Consider the following 14,635-nt stretch of genomic DNA (forward strand, 5'->3'; position numbering starts at 1 on the left):
TGTGCTGCAAGCCTCAGTGAAAATAAAACTGTCTGCAGGCTTGACTGACCCAACCAGTCTGTCAGCCAGCTGAGTCAGTTACCCCAGACATGAACCTGTTGTTAAACGGAGGTGAAATGATGATGCTGTGCAGAAAATGGGTGTTGGGGACCTGATAACCCTGCTGTCCTAATCAACTGCCCTGTCCTGCAAACACAAGCACAGCTGCTGTTGAAAAATCTCTGATTTGTACTTTAACACCCAAACAGATTCATAAGACTCTCAACCTCTGAAAATGTCCCTAAACCCAGCACTATCATAGTATTTGACATAGCTGAGTCTTTGCCTGTACACTTCCCTGGCATCTACACACCCTTCTTCCTGCTGTGTTTTAGTTATAGCAGTTACAGTAATGTCTGAACTGCCCCTTTGGGGCACCAAATGCACAGGGGGTCTCTAGGTCATTCCAGCAAAGAACGAAGCAATAGCTGTGCCTAAATGCAACACTGGCTTAAAGAAGCCTCTGAATACAAAAGAAGTTGCTGTGTAGGAGGAACATGCTGGCAGGTAACAAATAGGTGGGATGCAACCAGCTTCATTTGAATTCCCAAGTCAGACTTCTCAGACACAACTGTTGGAGCCTGTGCTATGACTTTGCTGCTGACTGCGTTGACTTTCATGCCTGAATCAGCTTCCAAACAGTGCTCAGAGATGAGCAGACCAGGCATGAGGTCATGGTCAGATCCCCTGTCCCCTTAAGTCCCTTCAGGGACCCAAGCAAAGAGCACACCAGTCTCCAGACTTTCTGGAGACTCCTCAGTTACTTCTGTCCTGGCATTGTGATGGGTGAGAGGGACATTTGCAGCATCCCTGTCTCCTTCAAGATGAATCTCTCTTTGACAGAGCATTTGAAGAACAAACTACAGTTTGACTTACGATATACAAAAATACTGTGACAAAGAGGATGATAAGACTGCCAGGTGGATTCAGAGATACACAGGCTCAGTGCAGGTGGCAGGTTACTGTGGGGTGTTGGATGAGTTTTCAGCTTAACAGCAGACAAACATGCAAAAACTTTTAAAGGAGAGACAGGAAAAAGAGTTTGAGCCTGTCAATGTGTAGTCTTGAAGCTGTGCTTTTCCCTCGCTCCTGCCCAAGTCTCCCTGCTACTTTCTCTCCTGATTGGGCTGAATTCTTTGCACTAGAAAGGGATTTCTTCCCAACCCAGCACTACCACAAGAGGACGGGTGGGAATGCATGGCAGGTCTGGCTCCTCCGTGACCAAGGCCAAGGTGGGGGCGGTTGGTGGAGGTGAATCCAGTCATGCCTCGAGTGCATCGCAGGCTCAGAGCTGCGTGGCTGTCACTACCTGGCACCCAGTGCTCTGGGGTGACTCAGTTATTTGACAAACAAGCAATTGTGCTGCCAAGCAAGGGAGTGAGCCATCAGTGTCCCACCTGAGAGGGCAGGGGTGGAGAAGGGTGGTGAAACAGCATGCCTCTAACATAATAGCATTTTCCCAAGCCTGGCTTAAGCACTTGGAAAGAAGAGGCTGAGCTTTCATATTTCACAAGAAAGCAGAACAGAGCAATAAAAAGCTGATGTGTAACAGGCTTCCCATGGACATGGGGGAGTGATGGGTCCCTCTGCTCCAGCCAGTCAGGAGTGCCACAGGGGACACTGTCAAAGGGTAAAATCCCCTGCTGCTGTTCAGCCACCTCATGGAGAAGTGGTGTCCAGCATCCCTTGCCCCACAAACTACTGCATCCAGCCCCAGCTATCCAGCACAGAGCAGCACCAAAGGCACTCGCCTTCAGCCACCCTTCTCAGACAAGATGGGTAAATGCAATATGCTGCTTCCTTATTTTTGCTGAGTGAGACCTGGATGATGAAACAGCCATGGAGAGATGGTCAGCTTGCTGTGACAGCTTTCCCTTCTCTACTGCCCAGTAGTGGATGCTCCTCACCCAGCACAGCCCCACTCCTGCCCCTGGGGCTTGGCAGAGGCAGGATCTCCAGTGCCCTTGCTGTGGGGCCTCCTCCAAAGCCTGTGGTAGCAGATAAGGCAGGATAACCCTTTGCCTTGCAAGATTAGGGGAAAGAACAATAGATGCAGACCCAGCACTGGAGCAGTGCCAAGTTAGTTACTGGGCCAGAGTCCCTGAAGAGGCTTATGAAGCAGTGAAGTTAAGCCCTGCTAGTCCCCCTCAAGATTACTTTCCTCTCTACCCTTAAGCTCTGCAAGGTTATTGTCCTTTCCCTTGGGATGACTCCCGTGTCCTCCCAGCACAGACAGGCAACCTGAGTCCTTTGGAGGAGAGAGAAGGAAGGCATCTTCTCCAGGTAGTAAATACTCCTCAAGACAAACTTGCACAGCAGGGATGAGGCAGGAAAACCCAGCCAGGCACAAGCTGAGCCGCAGCCTGTCCCGATGTCCCAGGAGAGCCCCTCGCGCTCGATGTTAACGGTTAATCTTCTTGCCATTCGCGATGTGAATGGCTGAGCAATGACCTCCTTTCATGTGAGCTGCGCAGACAAAGAGCTCATTAGCAATGCCTGTGGCAAGTTGTTTTAATTCATTATTAATTTCTGGACTTCATTTTCCAGAGGGATATTCGTTTTGCATTAATAAAACTTCCGTCAGAGGCACACTGAAGAAGATGGGGACCTGGTCTCTGAGAGCAGGGGAATCAATAGAAAGTGGGCCCAGGATGTTCTGCATTCAATGCAACTGGACGGTCAGCAAGATAGCTTGTGCATCCCACAGGAATAAATTAGAGTAACAGGTGGCATTCAGCCTAGAAACTGAACTGTGTCCTCAATGATGCAGAGCTGGACTGTGGTGCCCTGTGAGCTGCCCAGGCAGCTGTGGTGACCCCTCTGCATCTGCTTCCTACCCATACCTTCCTGGAATCCTCCATGTAACCTCTGTCACAAAACGCAGCCTGTGGAGCATGTCAGAGCTGCAGCTGGATGGCCTGAGCTTGCGATGGGGAACACCAGCAGAAATCCTTCAGCTGGAGCAGCAAGAGCTGAGCATGCTTTGCTTGTGGGGTGGGTTGTCAGAGCAGCATTATTTAGCCAGTGAATCCCCTGCTCCTCCCTCCTACTACAGGATCCTCTTTTGCAGAAAAGCCGGTGAAGAACAGTGCACTGCAAATCAACTGTTATTGTTACTAGAGAAAACAGCAGGGACCTGGTTGTCATCCCAGCACACTGGAGCTGTCCCTGGGGCAGAAGAGCCTGCTCCTGCTGAGCTGTATAGTGGAGTCTCTGGCACAAACACCAGCCATTTATTAGCCAAACCCTCTCTCTGAGGTTTCCTTGCATGGCAGTGAGCCAAGAGCTTTCATAGCTCTGGGCCCCTACCTGTACTCCCCAGTTCCTACTCCAGTCTGGAATGAGTAACACTTTGCAAATTGAACTTTCTGGACTTGGAAACACGACACCTTCCCCAAAAATTAATACCTCAACAACGGGTCACTGGATCCACTTGCTAGGCATGATGGCACCAAAACATTGTCCAGCGGATTCCTGATCCTCTGAAGAGTGGGGCAACTCTTTTGTGTGATCAATCCTGACTTGGGGACACACTAAGGTTTCTCCCTTCCCTCTTGGAGAGGCAGGACAGCAGAAGTGGACTCATTAGTGGCTGCCTCCTTATTAGCAGAATGACCTAGATGCCCTTCCCTGCTGCCTGGGCCACGCCTGAGAGGTTTATCTGAAATGCTGCCTAATGTCCTGGACCCACAAAGCCTCAGCAGCAAAGAGCACAGTGAGCCCATGGCCAGGACCCTCTGCAACCCCAGATCCCACAGGCTTGAAGCAGTGAACTCATTCCCTCCCTCCCAGCTAAAGTTTGTTCAAATAATATCTTAGAAGAAAGGGAGAGCTTTATTAGTGGTGTCAGGAGGTGGCAGGGGAAGAGCTGAGTCCTCAGTAGCAGCTCTGTAACTAGAACTTGCCACCAAGAAAGATTATGAAAAGGCACCAAAGGCAGTACAAGAAGGTCCACATGGGACCACAACTAGCTGATTCTCCCAGGCATGTCCCCCTGCATTTCCCCATAGCTTAAAGGGGCCCCTCCACACCCTAGAACTGCAAGGCACAACCTGTGCTAGAGAGAACCACACCAAGAAAACTTCATTGCACACAATGCCCAAGCTCTGTCTGTACCTCCTTGGTGCTATTTTAAGGAGCCCTCACAGCACTGGCAAATTAACCACAGGGGATGAGTCTCTCTTCCATGCACTCCAGTCATTTCTAGAAGCACAAAGACACTATATAAAGGTCTACTCAGTATAGGTGTCTCTTCCCAATTAGACAGCGATGGCAACTTCCCTGAATAACAACAGAGCACAGCAGGCACTGAAGGCAAGCAGGGAAGAGAAGGACAAGCCTGAGAGTGCCTTGGAAAGGGGAGGCTTCATGAGGGGTGATTCATACCGATTCAATGTCAAAAGCCCCTGGGTTTCACAGCTCTTTGATGCATTTATTGGATGAGTTCTTATTAGCATGAGCCCACTAACATGGGCCGATGTACCCACTGCGGAAGCAGCTGGGATCTGCTCATGGGAGACATTCCCGGTGCTGGAGGGAGGAAAAGGAGGAAGTGAGATGCAGGTGATGCAGAGCAAGGATTTGCTACACAAGGTGACATGCAAAACCCATTTTGGTGCCTCCTAACACTAGTCACAGTCATTGTCACACAGGTTTAGTGATGATGCTGATACGTTATGTTTTGGCCACAGGATGGGAGGAGGAGGAAGAGGGCTTCTGAGGAGAATCTCTTGAAACCTGGGGGAAGCTTGACAACAAGCTGAGTGGTACAGTTGACACACTGGAGGGAAGGGATGTCATCCAGAGGGACCTGGATAAGCTTGAGACGGGGGCCCATGGGAATCTCAGGAGGTTCAACAGGGTCAAGTGCAAGATCCTACACCTGGGTGAAGGAAACCCCTGGTATCAATACAGGCTAAGGAATGAGGGGATTGAAAGCAACTTGGTGGAGAAGGACTTGGGGATACTTGTGGATGAAAAGCTGGGCATGATTCAGCAATGTGCACTTGCAGCCCAGAAAGCCAACCAAAAAAGCTGGGCTGCATCATAATAATCATGGCCAGCGGGTAAAGTGAGGAGATTATGCCCCTCTCCTCTGCTCTGGTGAGACCTCACCTGGAGTACTGCATCCAGCTCTGAAGTACAGGAAAGACACAGACCTCTTGGAGCAGGTACAGAGGAGGGCCACGAAGATGATCAGAGGGATTGAGCACCTCTCTGTCTGACAGAGACAGAGTGGACTTTTTCTGTCAGTCATATTGCAAAATACAGCAGAAACATAAGCATTCTAGTATTAAATATTCAATATAATTAAAAGACAACATTACTGGGATTTGAGCAGCCCGAGGAACTCTGGAATCATGTGTTTCCCCAGTGGAAAGACAGACTACCCACTTTTGGCAGAGAGGCATGTTTCTCTGTGACAGCTTCTCATTAAGCTTAGAAATGAGTGAGTTATAGAGAGAGATTATCTATCCACAGTCCAGCAGTGCCATGAATAAAAAACAGATGACATGGTATTAGCAGCTGCTGGTACGTCCCTAGAAGCTCAGGCACACACAAAGTATATTTCATTGTTTTATTAACTGTCAAACAAGCCCATCTATTCGCCCTCCCCCGTGTCATAGCTTTTCCCTAATTCTCTGTGGCAGAAGGTTTCTGGGAAATGCACAGCTTCAACATATGGACAGGCGCGTGCCGCCCGCATCCATCCAGCACGGACACACGTTGAGCTGTGGGAACCAGGTACCCGGCTCACACCGAGTGGTGCCTCATTTCCTGAGGGTAAAAAGACCGCTACCATCCACTGCCTGCTTGCTGGAGGGACTTACAGGGGGAAAAATCACGAGAATACAGAGGTGAGGCACTGCCATGCCAAGTGCTGCAGTGCTAAAGACTGTCTGCAGGACCGGTGCTGGGCCTGCACTGAGTTTGTGCTGCAGCCCAGCTGTGGTCAGGCACAGGATCCAGGACTCAAACCACTGGTATTTAACTGTGAGCACATGCTGGTGCAGGCTGGCCCGTTGGTGCCTTCCAAGTCAAAGCCACCAGGGCACAGCCCAGACCAGCCCCAGTCTCAAGGTTGGTCACACTGGAAAGAGGGAGTTTAGTCCTATGAACACAAGCCGGGCTGTGCCACATGGCTTTCAGCCCAGCCAGCAAGCACCAACCTATTTTATTTATGAGCACAGACACAGCAGGTTTGGCTTCTGCAGGACAGACTGTGAAGTGAGTGTGGTTCAAACCAGTCTCTTGAGTCGCATTGATTTGGTCAAATTTTGCTCAACATTCAAAGGCTGAATGTTTGAAAAATGTCTCTTTGGTGGCTTGAGTTGCAGTGTAGGCTGGGGGATGTGGGCAGTGTGGCCAGTCCATCAGCAGGAGAGGTGAGGTGGAAAAGGAATGGTTTGCACGAATGAAGAGCAATTCATCCCTTGGCTGTGCCCTGCCAGACAGAGTACAGCGTTTCTTCATCAGCCAGCAGCGGCCCTCGCTTGTCTCCAGCCTTGGGCAGTGCAATCAGGAGGAAATAAAAGTGCAAAATGGTGATTCATGCAAAATCCTTCCCCTCCACTGACTATTAGCACTTGATAATGGGGCAAACTCCAGGTGCCTCCAATGAATTAGATCATGTACTAAAACCATCCACAACCCTATCCTCCAACACCACGGTGATAAGGGCTGTAGAGGTGCCAGTACAGACCCTTTGTATCCCCATTGTTACTCAGTGGCCAGCAGCCTTATCTGCTGAAAGCCAGCAGCACGCTCATACCCCTATGTGTTAGGCAGTGGAATTGCCCCATGGTAGTCATGGACTGTAACTCCTTCCTGACCCTGCTTCCTTGTGCAGGAAATGTGGAATTCTCTCATCCAGGGGCCATCGAACTGTCACTCATGCGCAATTCACCTCTTGTCAAAGTGGCTCTGCCAAGAGCTCTGTCATCCCGTTGTTTAACCCATTTCACGCACTCCGAAGAAAAGAAAAATCCGAAGTTGCTCCGTGTAACGCCATGTAAATACCAAATAATGGCCCTTTCAGCCATTGCCTCATCCAAATACAGCGTAACAACATGGAACAAAACCGCTCAGGCTGAAGGCTTGGGGGTTTAGCGGTTGCAGTTCCCCTTGTGGGGTAGGTCCATTCCTCAGCTCCGTCTTACTGTGTCAATATATGGAGTCCACATAATCAAAGCAGGCTGGGATGTAGTTGGGTGAAAAATTATTAATCGGAATGCAAACTGCCTGGAGAGGGAGCACGTTATTTTTTGTCACGGAACAGCTGAACTCGATCAGTGTTGGGAACCGGCGATGGGAGCATTGCTCGTGCTGGCACAGGCAGCACCTCCTTCCCAGTCAGTGGTGGGCTCTAAAAATCTCTTTTCTTCATTTACATAAGAAAATGAGACAACTTGCCTCCAGCAGCCGCCTCGGGGACGTGGAGGGTGGTGACAGAGTGCCACTGATGTTGTTCTTGGAAAGTCAACACCCGCAAGTTGTGGGAATTAAGATTTATTAGGGTCAGAGAGAAAGAGACAAAAAAAATCCCAAGTTTCTATATGGTAAAAGGATTAAAAACACCCTACTGACGAGTTGCCTCAGAAATATTCACAGATAGCTGCATTTCTGGGTTCAGCTTATACCTGACACTCCATATCTTAAGTCAGAAGCCATTGCTGACACTCTCTAATTCCCCTACATATTAGCAATGTGAATCTGCTTAAATAATTTTGCAGTCAGAGAAAGCAGAGAGCATGAGCCAGCCAAGCCTGCATGGCAAATTCATGTCAAAGCCAAAATGGGAAGCAGTTGGTGGGATGAAAAAGACACTTTTGGGTCTCCAGAATCCCTCCTCCCCTTCTTGCCTGATGCAGAGGCAGCTGCACTCCTTCCCCATTCAGATGATGCCCAATGATCCCCATTCCTCTCTGTTGTCATCTGTATCATCCCGTGACTCCAACAGAATTTTCAGGTGACTGCATCTGAAGCGACCAGCCAGCTGCCACTGGTACTGGGACAGGAAATCTGCTCCATGCTCAGGCCTTTCTCTCATGAATGACAAAAGCCTCAGCATTTCCCTCTTCCCTCCCTTAGTCCTCTGCTTGCTCCATCTCTTCTCTGTCTCTGCAGGGAGCAGCTGATGTCCCCACAGCTGAAATAGCTGAAAGAGCTGGCTGATGTGCTGAGCATGGGAGAAGGATGAGCTGAGTTTTGGTGATGGCCCTGGCTCTGATCATGTATTTTTTTGTCCGTAGACCTGAAGCACAAGCAGATTTGGTGGCTTAGAGCACTACATCCCCCATGAGAGTCTGCCTCTCTGTCTCCTGCAGGGTTGGGGAGAGGGCAAGGATGCTGTGCCTGGCATTCAAACTGATGTCCTGGTCTGCCCTGACTACATAGGGTGCCAGCAGGAGCAGCACACTGTAAACTGTTTCTTCCTGGGATCCCCCAAGAGTCTGCATCTCTGTGGTGTGCAGCCTGGATGTGCTGGCTGGATGCACATCCAGTTCATGGAGCATCTGTGCCAGGTCCACTGTCTCCCAGTGTACCTCCTGTATGCCACAGTGCTGATCTGTGCATGCAGAGAGTCCCTTCTGCAGAGGATTTCCAGAGGCAAGGGTAAAAATCCTGACATTCCCCCCACGGGTCATCTTTCTGGGCAGTAAAGGAGATCATGCAGAGTAACCTCATAAGAGGACTCAAGCCACCCTTGAGTTCTTTCCAACTGAATTGTGGCCAGGAGCATGAACTGACTGAGAAGATCTGGCCAACCACAGAAGCAAAGCCAGATGGGAAGGGCAGGCAGGCATCTTTTTTGGAGGAATTTGATGGAAAGTGTGGAATACCTCATGCTGACTGATGTAAAAATTGCTTTTGTAGCACTGCCAAGGCCACCGCCAGCTCATCTAATCAGCCATGAAAACATTGCTGAAGCAAGTCAAAAAGTTGCCCCGAGTCAATTTGTGCATGCAGCTTCTTATTATTCTTTATTTAAACTTTCTAGATTTGGTTTTGGATGACTGGGGGAAGCAGATTGTCTCTCTGTTATCTTTCTTTGTGCTTTGCCCAAAACCTAACACAACATCAGATCTGGTTTGTCCCTTAAAAGGGCACTCCTGAAGACAAAGCCTGGCTGGCTGCTTGCTTCACTATGTGTTTACTCCACCAAATACTGTGTTTTCAGGAGGCTACTCTGAACTCCATAAGAAGTTTTATAGTATTGTCAGGAGCTGCATTCCGTGGATTAATATGATTTTAATGAAAATACATCCCAAATTTGACAGTTTTGACTGAGGTTTTGGTTTTTTTTTTTTTAAATTTTCAGGGAATTTAGAGAAAACTTAGGAGGCACTAGCTCAGAAAGACTTGTACAAAAAAAGATACCCACTTATGTGGACCCAAACTAGCAACTTTCAAGCAAATTCAATTTCCTTAGAGCAGAAGAAAACTCATTCCTAGCTAAGATGGATCATTAATAGGTTCAAACCATTGACTCACTAGCCCTTCAAATCATTCTCAATGGCTTGAACCCGTTAATGATCTATTTGGTAGATTCCCATCTCCTTCTGCATGAAACCTCTAGGAGATTTGTATATGTAGATGAGAAAGTTATGGATGATAGATAAGCAGAGCAGAAGGAAGATGCCCACATGCAGGAGGACTTGGCCCTGGTTGAAGACCATCAGTTTCATATAAATAGTAGACAGAAGAAACTGTGCTTTGCAGCATCAGTAACCTGAGGAGGACCATGGCATACAATGCTCCTACAGCCCTGAGAAGTGGCCTGAAAGAAGCCAGGGTGGCCAGGCAACTGTCTTCTTTCCCTCATCCTTGCAAAGAGTCAAAAATGTCTCATTTTTCAACACAAAGGTATTTAACCTGTGGAAGATGCCCCTGCAACAGAGATGGATTTCACTGCCATTATCTGTAATCAATTTAAGCGAGCAAAGATATTAGTGAGACTAAGCATGTCTCATGGCTTTATCACAGAACTGGGAGTTGCAGAGGATTTTTCACCTTCCTTTGCACATAACATGCAGCAGTGATGGATATAGAGGCCAGATTAGATGGAGCTCTTCAACTGGAGATTGGTGCTAAATTAATACAAACTGAAGCAGCTCAAGATGCAAATTGCACATGCTGGGGAGTTAAGAGGGTTTGTGTACAGGGCTTTGGTTCTAACCCTTGACTTAATGCAAAGGAAAGAAGACACAGAAATGGCATTCTGCATTCTGTGCAGCAAGCAGGGTTGGAAGTGAGATGGCCTACTTTAAGAAAGTGCTTCCAACGTGACAAATTTATTCAGATAATCTCTATTGTAAATGTTTGGCTTAAAGTATTTTGGGCCTTCATATGTACTCGCCTTTCAGTTTCTGGAGATCTGTATTTCTGAATTTTGAATCAGGGTAGTCAACTGCTGCAAGAAAGTCAATTGTGTTTTAAATCATCTGACTGTATCACATGTGGCAAATCAAACTTTGAACACGAAGTGAGCTTTAGAGCCAGCTTTCCGGGCAGGAATCCATTTCACACTCAGCCGACAATGGGGTTTGATAAGCACTCGGCCAGTGTGAATAACCAGCTGCCTTCTATATATATTTTGATTTGGTAGCATCTGTTGAAGTTTTATATCACTGAGAGATTGTTGGTATTCTTGTAAAGTATTAGACCCACCTTGACAAGGTCAACAACAATTTATACAGAGGTCAGCATTTTTATTTTGAAATATTTGATCATAATTCTATCAAACATTAAAGAAAGAGTTTGGCTAGGGCACGTAATGAAATTGGACAGCTCACACAACCCATTTATCTTTTCGACTGTAAACCTCTGCAGCGCTCTAGTTCATCCAGTTTCAAATCAACTGTAGAAATGTCCATCTCGCTTCATCCAGCCTACAGAAATTGGTGCTTTGAAATGCTCTTGATCTCTCATTGCTGATGTGGAAAAGGAAGAATAATTTCCCAAGATGTACTAGCTTAGCTGCATTATTATGTTCTGTTTGCTTTTCAAAAAATCTCTCCTGAATAAGGATGTTTATTTCTATCCTCACTCAAAGTCACTTCTTCATCACTGAAAATATTTAATAAGCTAAGTGAATGCTTATTTTTGTAGCACAGTTTCTAAACACATTGGAATAATTTATTAAAAAAAAGCTTTGTGCAAAATCTACATGACCATCTTGTGAATTGTGATTTAAGCAAATCTAACATTAATAAAAGTAAATAAAATAAACAATAGTGCTAGGTCTGATGCATAGAATTAGATCATCCTGTTTTGTCCTACACACCATTTGTGAGTGCAGGGGAACAAATTAAACTTAACAAGAGCTACATCCTCATATGCTGAGACTGGGAAAGTTGAATGCCTGCAGAAGCATAACAGGTGCAGAGGCTTTTGTGTTTTCATCTTTATCCATACTTATACTTAGAGATGCATTCAAGAGAGCTGACTCCACCAGTAAGTTCTCCATACAATATTAGATTCCCCTCCCCTAAAGAACTGGGAGTTGAAACATATTGGTCTTCCTGGATGCCCTCATCAGTTTAATTATCTGTACATATGCAGCTGCTATATTAAGAACATACCACAATGTTTTGAAGCTTCTGGCTTAACACACTCCAATATAAAGCACGCTATGAAAATACTACACATCAGACAGACAGTTCTTCCCCTGGGAAGGTCAGAAGAGAGAGGCTCGGCCTAGTTTGCCAGAGGTAGGTTACGCTGCTCAATGCCTGGTGGCAAAGCTGGGGGTCTTGAGTGGTTTTGAGTGGTCAGGGAAAGCAAGAAATGGGATACCTAAGGAAACTTGCTTTGACCTTGAAGTCAAGTAAAAGTGTGATGCATTGTGTAGGTCCAGCTCCCAAGGCACAGGAAATCAGTGCTACCCCACTTAGGTCCTCCCTGCTAGTCTGGCCTCTAATCTCCTGTGCCTCAGTGTGGTCCCCAAGTTCCCCAGAGTGATGGCTGGGACCAGCCTCTGACTCTGCTGGGCCATGGGGCAGAGTCTAACACACCTTGCCCCGTAAGACTTAGTCCCTCCCTCTGGGTGAGCACCCTTAGGGAGACTCTGCTTCTTGAGTCAGCAGAAGGTTTGGAATATAACACAGGATTAGGCTTGTGATAAAACAGTGGTTATTTCACATGGAATGGAAAAAGTCAACAACTTGACATCTACAGAAGGACAGAAGCTTCCCCTGCCTTCAGCTACTCATATTAAGCACTGTCTGCAGTCATCCCTACTGAGTCTATACATTCAGAGCCTATATATGAAGCCAGCCAACTGACTGTGTGGGTCCCTAAGAAGCAAAGGTTTCCATGTGCAGCACGCTTTGGGATATAGCAAGGAGGCTCCCTGGATCCTGTGGTCTGGTCCCCTCTGTCAGTCACAGCAGTCACCACATCCAGCACTTGCCCATGTCAAGAGCAGGACAGGGACAGGACACTTCCAAGGAGCAGATCAAGGTGCAGTGGACAAACCTTGAGCACAGTGAAGTCCTGTCTCCACTTCGAGATGTTCAGTTATTTCTCCTGTGACACCTGCTGAACTAACACAGGGAACGCTAAAACTCAGTGTGGCTGGAGCACATGGGTCATCCTGGTGCACATCAGGACAATCTGGAGCCCAGATGGATCCTACTGCTCCCCCCAGCCTCCTCACAACTCCATTTTAATGCCTTTGTGGGCACCTTGAAGGTGAATGGGAAGGGGTCAAGCATGGTGGGCTTCATTTCCTGACTCCTGTCTCACCGTTGTCACACTGTAAACCCCAAAAATAAAGGAGGAGGCAGTGGAGAGAAATGGTAATTGACCACAGCTTGAAAGAAAAGAAAGCAAAATAATACTTGCTCACCATAGGAATTAATGGGAGAAAAAGAAAGGCTTATTTCCCCTGATATTTGTAAAAAGAAGTGCTGGTAATAAACCCAGTCCCATTAAAAAGGAGGAGGGTGACATGAATGACCGGATGAGATAGTGAGTGTCTTTTATTAAAAAAAAACCACTCATCATTTTTGTGCAATGAAAGAATAAAGAAGAAATAAGACAGAGTGATTAGGAGAGAACTCAGGCAGGGTGGATACTGTTAGTGATAAACAGCTACTAAGGAAATAATTGGAAAATGTAAATGCATACAAATGTGGGTGATGTACTGGGCAATAGCAGAATTAGCCAATAGACGTAATGAACCATGAAAGGAGAAGCTTGGAGACTTTATGGGGAATTGAGAAAATTTTTCTAAGCAGGAGGGGTAGAAAGCAAACAAAGGCAGCCTGATTTCTGAAAAGAAGCAATTCTTGGCCCGTGGATGGGGTGATGTCCTGAGTGTGCCATGCAATGGCATGGGAGCTGCTAGACATGGGCTGAGGCAGCTGGAGTTATGGGGTCTGAGGTGTGCTACCAAAATGCAAAATCATCTATAACCCAAGGGCAACGCAGCTCTTTGTCCCTCAGAATATCTAGAAGTTTCCTCAGCACTGCCAGGAACTGGAAGATGGTTTGGGGCGGTGTCAATCCAAACCCTACACACTGCAGCTAACACACTCTCCTTGCATAAGGACTCGTCCCCAGTGCCACGAACTCAAGCACCTCTCTCAGCAGACCCAGGGACTGATGTCCTCCACCACAGCTGGGTGGTGACCACACTTCCACTGTGGACAGGATAGCGACTGCCTGCCCTTGAGGGATGCTGGAACCCTTCCTCTTCCCTGAGGAAAAGCTGAACCCTCTTGGCAGCGTCAGAGAGTCTCGTTCTGTGTCTCACCCAGACATCTCCTCACTGCAAAGTGTGATTGAAGTGACCAAAGAACTGTATCTGTTCCTGCTTTCATTAAACACCATGTCAAAGATGGGCAGAAGTACATCCTACAGGAGTAGTGCAAGCAGGGATATCAGAGGGGCTGTTCCCAGTGGCAGAGTCAAAGTCTCATAAGCTTGGTCAGCCCAGAGATCAGTCATGTTGCTGGCAGATGCTGCTGCTGGAAGCACAAAGACCAGCTCCTTGGTCAGTTCAGTGTCTCAATGGCTTAAACTGTTGGGGACTATGAGGAAAGACCCTATGTCTTTAGAAAGACAGTCTTCCATTCCACTTGCCATAGGCATCAGGAAAACATTTGTCTGCCTGTCTGCTGTCCCAGGAAGCTCTGAAGATGTGACCACAGTTTGTCTGAGGGAAAAAGATGCCAGTATCTCTTTGGAGAGAAAAGAAACTCAGTGGAAAATATGTTTCACCCTGCAATGTCTGAATTCACAAAAGAATTCTTGCTGGTAGTTATGAAAAAGTGAGGAGAAATCCCAGAAAAGGCAAAAGTCTCAAACACAGACTTAGTCTCAGACAGAAAGTGGTTATATGAGAGCAAAGAGATATGTTATATTCTTATAGTGTAAACCACTGCTGCTCAGTGGAGAGTCATCCATCAATACCAGAAGAGAAGCTGGCCTATGGCTCTTTGCTGGCTTGCCAGACTTTTATTAAATGCACAAGAATGCCAAGTCTGTAATGTCTAAAAGTGAATTTATTTAACAATGAACTCTTTGAAAAGGGAGTCCCAGATGTGTAATTAATAATGAATCACTGATGTGAAATCTGATCCAAAGC

General features: G+C 47.1%; 1 protein-coding gene across 11 annotated transcripts in view; it reads right to left on the reverse strand.

Moving 5' to 3' along the window:
* Window positions 1-14,635, reverse strand: part of FRMD4A (FERM domain containing 4A) — a 365,195-nt gene that overhangs the window by 100,991 nt on the left and 249,569 nt on the right. The gene's annotated exons all lie outside the window — the stretch shown is intronic.

Source organism: Myiozetetes cayanensis, unplaced genomic scaffold (assembly GCF_022539395.1).
Source record: "Myiozetetes cayanensis isolate MyiCay16 unplaced genomic scaffold, myiCay2020 scf3, whole genome shotgun sequence".
Classification (NCBI taxonomy): domain Eukaryota; kingdom Metazoa; phylum Chordata; class Aves; order Passeriformes; family Tyrannidae; genus Myiozetetes; species Myiozetetes cayanensis.